The following is a 13,362-nucleotide window of genomic DNA, read 5'->3' on the forward strand; positions in this document are numbered from 1 at the left end:
TAATAATAATAATAATAATAATAATAATAATAATAATAATAATAATAATAATAATAATAATAATAATAATAATAACAATAACAACAATAATAATAATAAAAATAAAAATAATAATAATAATAATAATAGTAATAATAATAATAATAATAATAATAATAATAATAATAATAATAATAATAATAATAATAAACCATTTTTAAGAACAATTTGGTTGTCACAGACCTTGCAATATATACAATATATATACGCTTTAAGTAAAAATCTTTCGAAGTGATAGATGTATTTTTTAATAGTTTGATTAAGGCTCATAATGGTAAAATGGGTTCTAACAAACGAAATACGTAATTTTGCTTACTACATTACTTCATTAGTTGCTGCGTTAAAATAAAAATAAATAAAAGCAGAAACGCTGACGCGATTTCTCATATCATAATTACCTTTTAAGAAATGGACTTTTAGCCTATTATCAGAGTATTGAGTTTCCAGAGTATTAAAAGTTATTTGAGCTGAGTTTTTAATAGGAAACACACAAAAAGAAAGCTTCTGAAAATAAATGTAGAGGAATCAAACGTCAAACCTGTAGGTATTTATCTATATTTCATATTTCAGTAATAATTTATATCCGATATAAAACGATCGTGTAATATGACCAGTAATACTGGAACTATGAGGGATGGATTTATTTAAAACTATAATGTGATATTTTAAATTAATATCTCAAAATAAGTAAATAAGTATCATATAGGCTACATTTCAGTAAATATACTGTAATTAAGTGGTCTAGGATAAAAACCTACCATATCCATTTTTCACTTCCACTAGCCTACCCTCCGTATATTGTCAAAAAAAAAGCGTTATTGGTGCTCAGTGCTCGATTTTGTGCATGCGAACATATTTGTAGGAACAAAATTAAAGTCGCTGTAGGTACATGCTTTTCTCATTTCCTGAAAATTGAAAAAATTGATATGGTAGGTTTTGATACTAGACCCCTTAATTATTTAATAAATTAATTAATTGTGAACGAACTAATAAAAACACTGATTAACTGAAAGTAATATGTTTATTATTAATTTCTAGATAATGAAATTATATTGTACATGGATGAAAATAGGTATTGCACAAGGAAAAGTCTATATACTGAAAATCATTTTCTAGTCAGAAAACGGAATGACACCTTCATTTTCAGTTATAGACCACATTGAAAGGATTTTCTTTTCTTTTCTTTTTTCTTTTTTTTTTTTTATAGAAGGAAAGTAAAAGAAGTAGTTTTGTGCATCCTAAATGTCAACTGAAATATCTTTGGTGTTTCTGCCCCGTTGTCTTCTTCTTCTTAGCCCCAGTATCCACCGCCGATGCCGTAGCCAATACCTCCGTATCCCAAACCTCCATAGCCGTACCCAATACCATAGACTGGATACGTGAGGAGGGAAATCTTGTTGTTATTCTGATAGCTGGCACCAGTGATACCAATGGCAGTACCTGGTTGAAGAGTAAAAATTATTATACACTTTTGGTTAACAAAGATGAAGATAGTACATAGAACTTATTTTTAATTTTCCTACTTAGAATGTTGTTAACAAAATGAAAATGAAATGAATTCTTTAACTTTAATGTCCCACCATTATGCTGTTTAGGTTAAGATAGACGGATGATTAAGGCAAGTGAATGATTATGGAAGAATTGATGGAATGAGAGTGTGGGAGGAAACGGAAGTGCCCGAGAAAACCCACGAACCGATGTTAGCCACTACAAATTTACTTGAACGGGGATCGAACCAGAAACCCTATGCACCTCAAGTAACTGTTATATCACTGAGTCAGTGTGTACCCTACAGTATTGCCCATGAGACGAGACAATAAATAAGGTTTTCTAATCTTGACTCATACTTTTTTTTTTTTTTTTTTTTTTAGAATTATCATTTCGTTTCATAAGCTTGTCTCGTCTCGACTCGAAAATGTCCTTGTTTCGTTTTGCAAATTTATGCACAAAATTTATGTCCTAACTTTTAACCGTATTTTAATTTAGGATTTATCATAATCCTTCCGCTTTATGAGAATTACATGAAGGTTGTGTTTTAAGAATTGAAGCTGAATTTATTAGCAGAGCATCTTGTGTAATGACTTGTGTATGTTTGAAGCTAGACAAATGCTCTTCATTATGTTTGTACAATAACAATATCAATTTACGGTTTTTTATATTATGAATCGTGGCACTAAAGCAGTATTTGAGATCTAAGACTTTCAAGGAACTAGCATTGTCCAAGAGGCTCGTGAAAATTTCTCTTTTTCTCGAATTTAAAAAGGTACTTCTAAACCGGAGTTTCTCAACATTTTTATCTTTGGGGCACACCAAAGTACGTTTCAAATTTTCGCGACACATTTGCATGTGATTTTCTTCCTAGATGTGGAAAAGGGAAACAAATAAAAATACATACAATACATTTTCTCTAAAAAAAAAATATGGAACGACTATGAAATACAAATCTCAAAAGTAAATTACGTAAGACTCTCGAATAGAAACATATTAACATAAAAAGAAATTTATGACTCTTAATCAGAAATATGAGAAAAAAATATTACCATTAGAAATATAAGAAGACATGAAAATCAAAACTAGTGAGGTGATTTTAATAATAATAGTAAAAAAAAAAAAAAAAAAAAAAAAAAGAATCATGTTACTGAAATTACTTTTCTGAGTCCAGTGTTTCTTTCCAAAGAAAAATGAAAGCGTTGAAAGCAAACTTCCTAGGTTTAAACTTAGAATACAAGTATGAAATCAAGTCTATTGGCGATAATTTTTAAAAGAATTTTTCTAAAGATAATTTCTTTGTAGAAGATTTTGGACGACATTAAAAATCTTGCGACACACCTGACATATATTTGCGATACACCAATGTGTCCCGACACAACGTTTGACAAGCCCTGTTGTAGACCTTACTATTCTTAGGAATAGTGTAGGCAAATTAGACAAAATGGCGGGAAAAAATTCATAAAACATAAAAATTGACAGAGATGTGTGGAATAGTGGTCCAATAAACATATTAGAAGTCCCATGAAATCAGAGTGCGGCTTCAGCTGCCATATTGGAAAATGGCTGCCGCCGAAGCTGTAAAACTACTTTTTTCGTAATGTCGCACACAATACGCTAGAAAATCGTCAGAGAGAGAAAAAAGTCGGTACAGGTGTGTTGAATAGTAGCCCAATCAACATACTGAAAGCTCTGGGGATTCCGAGTGTAGTTTCGGGCTCCATCTTGGAAAATGCCAGCCGCCAGTACCATGAAACTAGTATGGTAGATTCCAGTATGGTAGATTTTATTCCAGCTCACGTAATAAAGACCTAGTCAATTAACCGTAACAGACGTATGCGTTGTACCTTCAGTTATTACACCATGTACACTTCTGCACTACAAAGTTTTGAACCAGAAGCAATGTTTGGAAAGGAACAACAATTTTATAACATATAGCCTAATTATTTATTGATTTTGAAAATGTTAGTATAAAAATTTGAAAATGGGTAGTTATTTCGTCTGTCTAAAAAGATAAAAGGACTTGTCTCTCTGATATATTCGCATTACAACTTTCGTCTTTTTACTATCCATGTATTCACGAGCACATTTGCTGGCAAAACTAGCATTATCCATTCAGATCTTTAAAGATCCAAACCAATTATCTCTGTAGGACCCAGACTCTGATTAAGCGATCAGCAAACTTCAACACGAAGTACTCATAGTCGGCATAAAAGACGAGGACATTGAGAATGAACTTCGCCTGATGACGCTGTACGAGAGATTCATCCAGTTTCTAGGTTCAGTACAGAAGAACAAGTTAACGGCAGGATATTTAAATTACGCAGGATATTTAAATTTTGCGAAGTCATGCCACTTGTACCTTCAGGAAATGTGTGCTCTCCAAAGCAAAATGTCCAGTGATAAGTAAGTGAAATACTGTGATAGTAGATATTTTACCATCAGAAGAACTGATACGTTCTGGAGTGGCTTGCGGACTGACTTGACTGTAGAGCATTGTCTCATGCAGCCACTTAAGAGTATTGGAGTTCTATTGTATCCGGTTTCAACGCTCTTGACCATAGTGGAAAACGATAATAGATAACGAGAATCAAGTTTATGATAAGTTATGGATTGAGTCACTCAGTAATAGGTTCCATCTCTGGCGATTGTATTCCTTCATTGTAACCAGAAGTGGTAGAGGCTTACTTCTACTACCGGTTCTGATATTGATCTCTACAAAGTAAGAACGGTAGAAGGAAGCGACCAGCGATTCTTGGATTCATTATCCGAAGAATATATTTCATCTCAGCTTTGTACTTCTACTAAAATCAAATGTAGAAAGAAATAGTAGAATTTTCGTGGCAATAGTGATTGCTATATAGTTTTAAAAAATATGAAGAAATTACTTTGGATATACATTGAGGGTCAGATGAAGAGATTCCATGTTTCACATTATTACTCTATTGCAACCAAAAATGTGGCCCCGCGTAGCGTAGTCCTAACGCTCTCGTCTTTGGTGCGAGCAATCCTGGGTCTGATTCTCGGTGGGGACACTCAGTCGGAAAAGTGTGAAAACTTTTTCAGGCCAGCCATCCTCAGTGAGCTTTTTGGGGGTTTTCCTTATTCATGCGAGGAAAATGCCGGGATGGTACTTTACATACAGGTCCCAGGCCGCTTCCTTCCTTCCCCAGTCCTTTCTTCCTTCCCTTTCCTCGGAAAGTATGATCGCCGAAGGACGTCCTCCCTCATAAGTGACGGGCTAATATGAACATAGATGTAGAAAGCCCGAAAATTTTATTGCTAATTCCTGCAGCAAAAAATAATTAATCTACTGTTGTTGTTCTAATCTTCAATTCACATAGTTTGGAAGTATAGTACAGTTTCGCGAATGTGGAACGAAACACTTATTATTTATTTATTTATTTGTTTACTAAATGCTGTATTTAAGAGAATTTACGGACATACCACAGTTAGAAAATTCCAATTCCCTAAACAAATTTATGTTATGCTGCAGTTACCAGTAAAATATTGTCTTGTGAAATACGAATAAAATTATAAGAAATTTGGAATAATATCCTCCAAAGAAGACTGACTTGCAGAAGTAAATTACCCCTTGTGAATATTTTCTTAAGAAATGACGTATACCATATATTAGGGATATAAATGAAATATTTGTTTATAAAATGTCCATAAATATAAACAAAATCGCATCACCCTGCATTATAGTTATTAATGAAATGTTTATTATTGAGTATGAACAAAACTACTTGTCTTTGTTGAGAAACTCGTCCGAAAAGAAACTGATTAAAAGAGTACACTAGCTCTTGTGGATATATTTTAGAACACGTAAGCTACACCATATTGATGGGTTATTAATGAAACATTTCTTTATGAAATATGCACATTGACTTAGTCATTCTTGAGAAATCGTAAAAAAAAAAAAAAAAAAAAAAAAGAATTCACTCTCAAAATAAACTACCCCTCCTAGAGTTTTCAGAACAAAATGAGTACGCCATATTATCAAGTTATTAATGGAATATGAATATCGGCTGTTTTTTAAAAAAGAAAATCCGAAAATATCACATCCAAGAAAATCACTTCTCGTAGATCGTTTGCAAAACAAATTAGTTGTGCAATATTGTCATTTTATTAATGAATATATTTATTTGTGAAACATAAGTGAAATCGCGTGTATTCCCAACAATAAACTACCTGTCCTAAATTTTCCCCCAAAAAATCACATATGACATTCTTCGTTAACAATCCTATATGACTGGTTAGGTTCATTAAGGAAATATTGATATCAGAAATATAAACAAAATTGTCAGAGCCGTATATGGGAAAATCATCCCCTTAAATAAATTCCTTTTTTTTAAGGGGGGGAAGGATTCGGAAGAAAATACAAGAGTGCACGCTAGAGAACAACCTAAGAGCCTGGCATAATAAGAATAATACAAACTTTACCATTGTCCTTTTGGTTGTTTTTCATACTGAAAGAAGATAATGAAGTGCAACTTACCACAATCATAGATAATGTTATTCTACAACAGAAAATATGAACCTTAATAATTTTCAGTGTTGTTATCTATAGAAATTACAGTATTGCCAGAATAACATTTCCCAAAAAGTTAAGTTAAGGTAGCGACAAAAGGAACATTCTCAATTGCATTTGATTACGTATCATGTTGTGTTGGAATTCTATGAACTACATTTTAAATAGTAGTTGTATCTAGTTTGGAATAAACAAAATAGTTTTAACATGCAGTTATTAAAATTAAATAATAATGTTATTTAAAAAGTAGTTCACAGGATACCGAAAGGACATGATACGTAATCAAATGCAGTTGAGTTCGTTCCTTTAGACTCTGCCTTAACTTATATTTTGAGAGAAATGTTATTCTGGCAACACTGTAATTTCTATAGGTGGCAACACTGAAAATTCTTCAGCTTCATATTTTCTGTTGTAGAATAACGTTATCTATGATTGTGGTAAGTTGTATTTCATTTGCTCCTTTGACTTATGAAAAACAAGCAAAAAATGGTAAATACAGTATGTCAGGCTCAGAAATTTAAAATTTTGTGCGGGTACGTTGAACAGAATGCCTTTAAGAGAATGAACATTTTTACATGGGACGAACGAATCAACAGATTTGAAAATTCATTTTTTCGGTATGTAGGTGGTATGAAAGAGTAACTGAGTTTAAATCTCGAATCTCTCTCTATTTTTTTTAAATTACCACCATATTTCCTTCTCTCCTGTCTTCGGTCAGTAGTGACGAAAGAAAATAAATGAAAAAAGAAAAGAAACAAGAAAAGGAAAAGGCTAATTTCTGCTACCATATGAACAATTTTATCGTAGGAATGATCATTAAATTTATACGAAACAAAGGGTATAAATGAAATTACATAAATTTATCAATGTACTAAGATTGTTATTTGAGATATAATTTCAAATATGATCCCAGACTTACCGTATCCGCTCTGAAGCAAGACAACCATTGCTACGAGAGCAAGTGCAATAACCTAAAATAAAGAAAGAGAAAATACATATTATTTTGCGTTTATCATATATTTAATCTGCTGGAGATCCAGAGCTATTTTTCCTGCTAAAAAAAAAGGACCTGGTCTTACTATGAACATTATTACCGGTCTCACTGTCAATATCATTACAACAACTTTCGTCCTCTTATAATGTCCTCCAACATATCCTCATTTCTAACTTCACGTAGATAATGGTTATTGTTAATGTAGATAATGGTAATTAAGGTGTTTGCACAATAGAGAAAATATGCAATATAAAAATTGCCGGGAAAACAGCAATTAAAAGAACTTATCATTTGATTTAACTCTCCTATGTCTACACCTTTATAGATAACCTTGCTTCTTGACGGTATAAGAAGATAGAGTGCTTTAAGTTGACAAAATTAACTCAATAACACAGAATTAATCAAGGTGTGTAAGTGAAGAAACTTTGTAATCAAGTTACTATTACATAATTGCCTCTACAGTCAGCAACAAAAGTTATTTCCGTTTGGTAAAATTTATTTTGGGAATAACTGTGCAACGTACACCGTTTCACCGAGTTTCAAGGTTGGAACGTACAGAAAATGACATTGTTTTTAATTTACCGAGAACAATACTCAAATTAACCTTCCATTCTGAAGTTATTTACGAAACTAATTTTTATCAAATGAAAATAATTTTTGTCGCTGACTGTAAGTACTATCTCTCATTTTAATATATCCAATATAGTTTTTTCACTTACAACATCATTCCATCTTTCGAACTTTCTTTATAAGACTTTGAAGACAGAAAGTGCAGGATATGTTCATCCTTCCCTCCTGCGAGATTATTCTTTTGCAAGATTATTAAGTAATGACAAGATTAGATTATAATATGTCAGAGTAATTTTGGGTAAGAACTTAAAGAAAAGGAAGAAAGTAGAATTCGCTGACGAAAAGTTTATATGAAGCTAAAAGATCTAATTTTTGTGTATTTCTGTGAAAAATGTTGCACAAGAGTTACCGTGATGTCCCCTTTGAGACCCAATTTAATTTAGGTTACTGTAGGTCTTTCAGAGAGTAAATTTCGACAGACATTCATTTGTTCTTTGAAATAGCGTTGAATTTTATAGCGTTTTCATGAAAAAAAAAAAAAAAGAATACGTAAATAACATATGCTACAGAAGTTATGACCAAATAGCTGATTATAAATCCAGCTTCTGTTATTTTACAGTTTTACATTCATATTCTTTTTCCTTTAATTTAGCTTACTTTTTCAGCACTGAGGCTATATGAGATGTGGATCTACAGTTTAAAGTCGAATCCGAACATCGTAGTACGTTAAAATTTTTATTATTTTCCCACAGAAAGTCGAACTCGGGATTGCGTACCCTAAAAAAACTATGCACTAGACACTAGACCAATGGGAAGAGCTAAATGACAATTTGAATGTTGCTAATTTTGTCCATTATGCGAACTTCTAATTTTGATTATCTGATAAAAAAGAAAAAAATGATTACTTTTTCATCATTGTGAGGTCCTTTAGGATTCTAACGCAAATCAATCGTTACATGTACAGATCAGCAATGCACTAACGAAAAATATTTTTATATGGCATATTCAGATGCATAATTTGACTTAACTATCCCAAGCTTATGCCTCTGTTAAAAAGCTGGATTTTTGGGGGTATAAGAAGATATGGTACTTTAAATTGACAAAATTAATGCAATAATACAGACTTAATCGTTGTATATAAGTGAATAGACTGTTGAATGGGGAATACAAGAGAAGATGTGTGGTAATCGCATTCATCTACGTAAGTACATGCCTTACTAAACTCTTCTGAGGTCCCAAAGGCCTTCCGATAGTACACAGTTTAAAGGAAAAACGAAGGCACTCCTACCAATGCACAGATAACTGAAAAAGTAATGAAAAACTAAAGGAAATGGAAGAAGCTGTAGACATGGAGAAGACGGAAGAAATCCTAGAAAATAATCGACCAACTATAAATGTTTTACTATATTATTAATCTTCTTTTTCTATGAAACTTTAAAAATGTACATATCTTTCAGGCTTCCGAACACTTTATAATTGTTATTGATGAATTAATATTTCTTTTTTATCAAAGATATTATTGTCTTAGCTAAGAGCGGAATCAATCCAGTCAGTTTCTAGTAGAGATTAGTTATACTAACTTGAAATAAAATAAATTGGTTGTACTGACAACACTTTCTGACATATGTAGAAGGATATATATGACAACGGTACTTTCCACAAAAGGATATATCTTAACATCTTTTGCTATTCCTCAAGGATGGCTTTGTTGTGGAAATGTGTCCTTGGTTCGATTCCCGCTTGCAGATTATGTGGTTCTGATTTCGCGCTAAGTTGTAGATCCAAGTCTCATTTAGCTTCGTTGCTGAAAGAGGCTCTTAACTCCATATAAACAATCCACAAAGTTGGCCTTTTAACCTTCGTATGTAACCAACTTCCAAAAACCAAATTATTTCTGAGCGTCAATAGTACATATGTTTAGAAATAGAAACACATTTATTTTGAATCGATGTTGAGCACAAATACTGAAGGAGGACATGGCTCAGTGGTGGGCCACTTATCTCAGATGTGAGAGATCCCTTGCCTGACTTTCGCATTCAGAGTTTGTGACGGATAACACCGTGTCCGTACATTTTTCCTGTTTCCTCACACATTATCATTCTACTAATTATCGTTCACGTAGATCAATTATCCGTTTCTCTTAGTCTAAAGGGATCAAACCTTGCTACGTAAATTTTAAAAATTATATTTATTTTTACAAATATTGAACTTGAATATAATTTAAAACACCGACGCTGTATTGTTTATAATCAAAAGATTTTGCAAACTTGAACGTAGCATATATATGTGAACTCGTGAACTCGTCTGGAAGACATAACTGAATACAGCATATTTTGGTGAAGTTTTGGGAATAACATCTAATCTTCTTTTTTTTTTTTTAAAAAAAAAAAAAAGAAAATAATTAATCTTTGTAAAACGTAACTGACTTTAATTTCAGGATTTAGTAATCTTGCACATGATTTTGCTATGCAAATATATTAGTAATCAATAATGTAAATACTATAACTAGGATATACATAATATATATGTAGACCCTATAATTCCCTTCCAGCATTTAAGAGGTCCAATCACTATGAAATTAAAATGTCGCTAATTTTACAGTAATTATGTGATACCCTCAAATAGATAAAAGATAATCGAAATGTGGAACAAGAGCGCGCTAGACAATATTATTTTGCATGAGGTACCGTTATCACGAGTCATCTAATAACTTTCAGTTTCAAGCCATTCATGAACGCGAAAATAAATGCCGATTTTCTAAATGACTTGAAATCGAAAGCAGATAGGTGAGTCGTGATAACGGTAGCTCATGTAAAATAATATTGTTTAGCGAGCTCTTGTTCCACTTTTCGATTATCTTTTATCTATTTGAAAATATCGTAAAATTACTGTAAAATTAGCGGTATTTTAATTTCGCCGTGATGGAGCTTTCTAAATTAAATAGATCTTTCCATAAAAGCATGTTGATACATTTATGTTACTTTTTGAAAGAATAAAATTCGTTCTTTTCTTTAAATTGGAATGAAGAAGTAGTCGCGTTATCTTACGAGAAAAGAACGAAAACAGAACGACTTGAATTTTAGAATTTTTGAGGGGCTTCATGAATATATTGACATTTATTTACCTTAGAGATATAAATATCTATGAAATTACTTACGGTCTTATTAAAAGCCATTGCTGGGAAGAAGTTGTTTTGTTTTCTATTGACGTATGAAGACAACGACTACATTTCATCTGATCTGCTTTTTATATCCAAGGGAAACTCTGATCGGATATTGCACACTTATTATAATTAATACATAAAGTTTCATTTTGTTTTCAAAAGGAAAATTCTTCCGGTGTCAGAATATTATTTCAAAGATTTATGTTGCATTTGTATCTACGTTTCATACAGGTACTGTGCTTTCTTGCTCATACGCACATACGATCGAAGTTTCGTAAACTTACCTTGCAATTGTTTCGGTTCATTGCTCAAGCGTTCTATATGTATTTCTCTCTCAGTTTCTGTTGTCCGTTAATTACTCGGTATCAGATGGAGAAAAGGTGTATTGAATATGTGACCTCTGAGAGTGTTTTCGCTTTTTATTGAGCAATACTGTTTTGGTGCTAATTTGTGCCACATTTACTTTTTGTATATAAAGTGCCTGTGCTTCACAAAGCTTTCTAACCACAACGAAACATTCGAATAGTGACGTGGAAATATTTGTTAGTTATGATAGGTCAAGAACCATTAGTTACAAGAAGTATTTTCAAATAATGTACCAGAAAAAATGAAAATGAAATCTTTCAGTTTTAAATACCACGATTATATCGTGTTGGGTAAAAAAGACAGTGATGATGACAATGAATGAAATGGTGGGATGAAAAAGCGTGAGGAAACGGGAAAACTGCGAGAAAACTCACGGACAAGGTGTTCGTCTTCTAGAAAGGCCACTTAGTGCAATCTGGTATTGAACCAGGGACCCCATGTCCTAGAGCAGAAAACCACTGAGCCACCGCGGTTCCACTTATGTACTATAAAATCTTTGGTATGCCTCTGCGCTGTGGTATCCTGTGCCCTTACGCTAAAGACACTATTTGTAACATAAATATTACCATCTTCTAAACAATGGATACCAATCTTCCGGGCAAATAGGCAACCGTTTCCCCTTCGTGACCCAGTGACTATCACGTGTGCTTTCTGCGCGTGTCATTTCAGGTTCGATTCCCGGTGGATATACTGGTTTTGAGTACATAGACAAACTTTTATTTGAAGGTTACCATTAAAAAATCCAACAATCTTTGGGCCAGAGGAGTACCAGATTTCCGAAAATATCGGATTTGACTGTTTTATATGATAAATATAATTAATCTTAAATAAGTACTTGTATAGTCCTTTAGAGAAAACAATGTATGCTATTTAGATTTTACGTTACGTCTTTTCTACGCTGAAAACATAATGGGGCTCTGCAGCGGCACATAAATGGTTAGGGCATGCATTGCAACTTTTTTAATTGTGTTGCACAACAAAAATCTCCATGATTTCAAACAGCGGCGCAAATCTGTCTTCAACATTGCGGGCGGGGGGGGGGGGGTAAGGGGTAAGACCGTTTCCATAATGTTTTCAAGCGATGTTCAAAGTATTTATGAAGTTGAAAAACAATGCTACGAAGAATCATGAGAGCAGAGTTGTCTCAACATTGGGAGGAGGGCAGATTTGAGGCTTATTCTGGGGGGACATAAATTTCATCTCACTTTCCTTTGTGACAATCAGACACAAATCATCACATTTCTCCCCAAACAACACATTTCAAATCGGATTATTGGGGGGACAGTCCCCCCAATTCCAAGATTGGAGATGACATGTCCCCTTCATCACCCCGGAAAGACGTAAGTCAATTAAATATAGGGAATGGGGGTATGAGGAAGAAGTTCGAATCCTGATTCATAAAATGCAGCCTCCGTAACTTTGGAGGTATAGGTGGATGCATGATCGCAATTTAAGAACACATCACGGGTCAACATTCTTTGGCGTTTTTCTTTGATGACAGTATGCAATTTGCCAATTAGAGTTGAAAAATAAATACCTATAATTGGTTTTCTCGAAATAATCAATCAAAATTATTGTCAATATCCCCCCCCCCCCAAAAAAAACAAAAAAACAGATACTTTTTGATGTTTTGACCACGAATTTCCTTCTTAGTGGGAGTGGGGGTGTTTTCCATTTGACGCTTTGCTACTTACGCTCGGGACTTGTCTCCAACTTGTCTTACTATGTGTTCTCGTTTGGTCTACTGTTAACATTCTCGGGATGCATCGTGCAGAGACCTTTTCCGTTGATAAATGTTTGTGAATAATTGAATGCATACTGGCAGGATCAGGTCTGCGAAAATGATGTCATGCCACTTTTGTCAACATTCCTGGCGTGGTGACACTTGAAGATGAGCCACCACCATGTTTATCTTCACAATACTGCTGCTCACATTTAAATTCACGACACCATCGTTTTACTAAATCATGTGAATGGTTAGAATTCTCAAGAATTTCAGAATATAAACATGGATGTCTTTGAGTGTTAAATGCAACCTTCACTAAATATTTTATCACTGCTCAGAGCTTCGTTTTTTCATCTCTTTCCAATCAGGCTACATTCGTTACTGATCAGCAACCTGTAAAGAAAAGAAAAAAAAATGTTGTAAATTTTTCACACATTTCGGGCATTGGTCTAAAAGATGTATGTTGTTATGCTTAAAATTAC

General features: G+C 33.2%; 1 long non-coding RNA gene across 1 annotated transcript; it reads right to left on the reverse strand.

Moving 5' to 3' along the window:
- Positions 1–1,047: 1,047 nt before the first annotated feature.
- LOC145684863 (uncharacterized) lies at positions 1,048–10,885 on the reverse strand. Its single transcript, XR_014131417.1, has 3 exons — positions 10,783–10,885; positions 6,981–7,032; positions 1,048–1,479 (listed from the first exon to the last, which is right to left on the reverse strand). It is a non-coding gene; the product is annotated as an uncharacterized LOC145684863 (long non-coding RNA).
- Positions 10,886–13,362: the final 2,477 nt, after the last annotated feature.

Source organism: Thermobia domestica, chromosome 5 (genome assembly GCF_964235325.1).
Source record: "Thermobia domestica chromosome 5, izTheDome1.hap1.1, whole genome shotgun sequence".
In the NCBI taxonomy this organism is placed as follows: Eukaryota; Metazoa; Arthropoda; class Insecta; order Zygentoma; family Lepismatidae; genus Thermobia; species Thermobia domestica.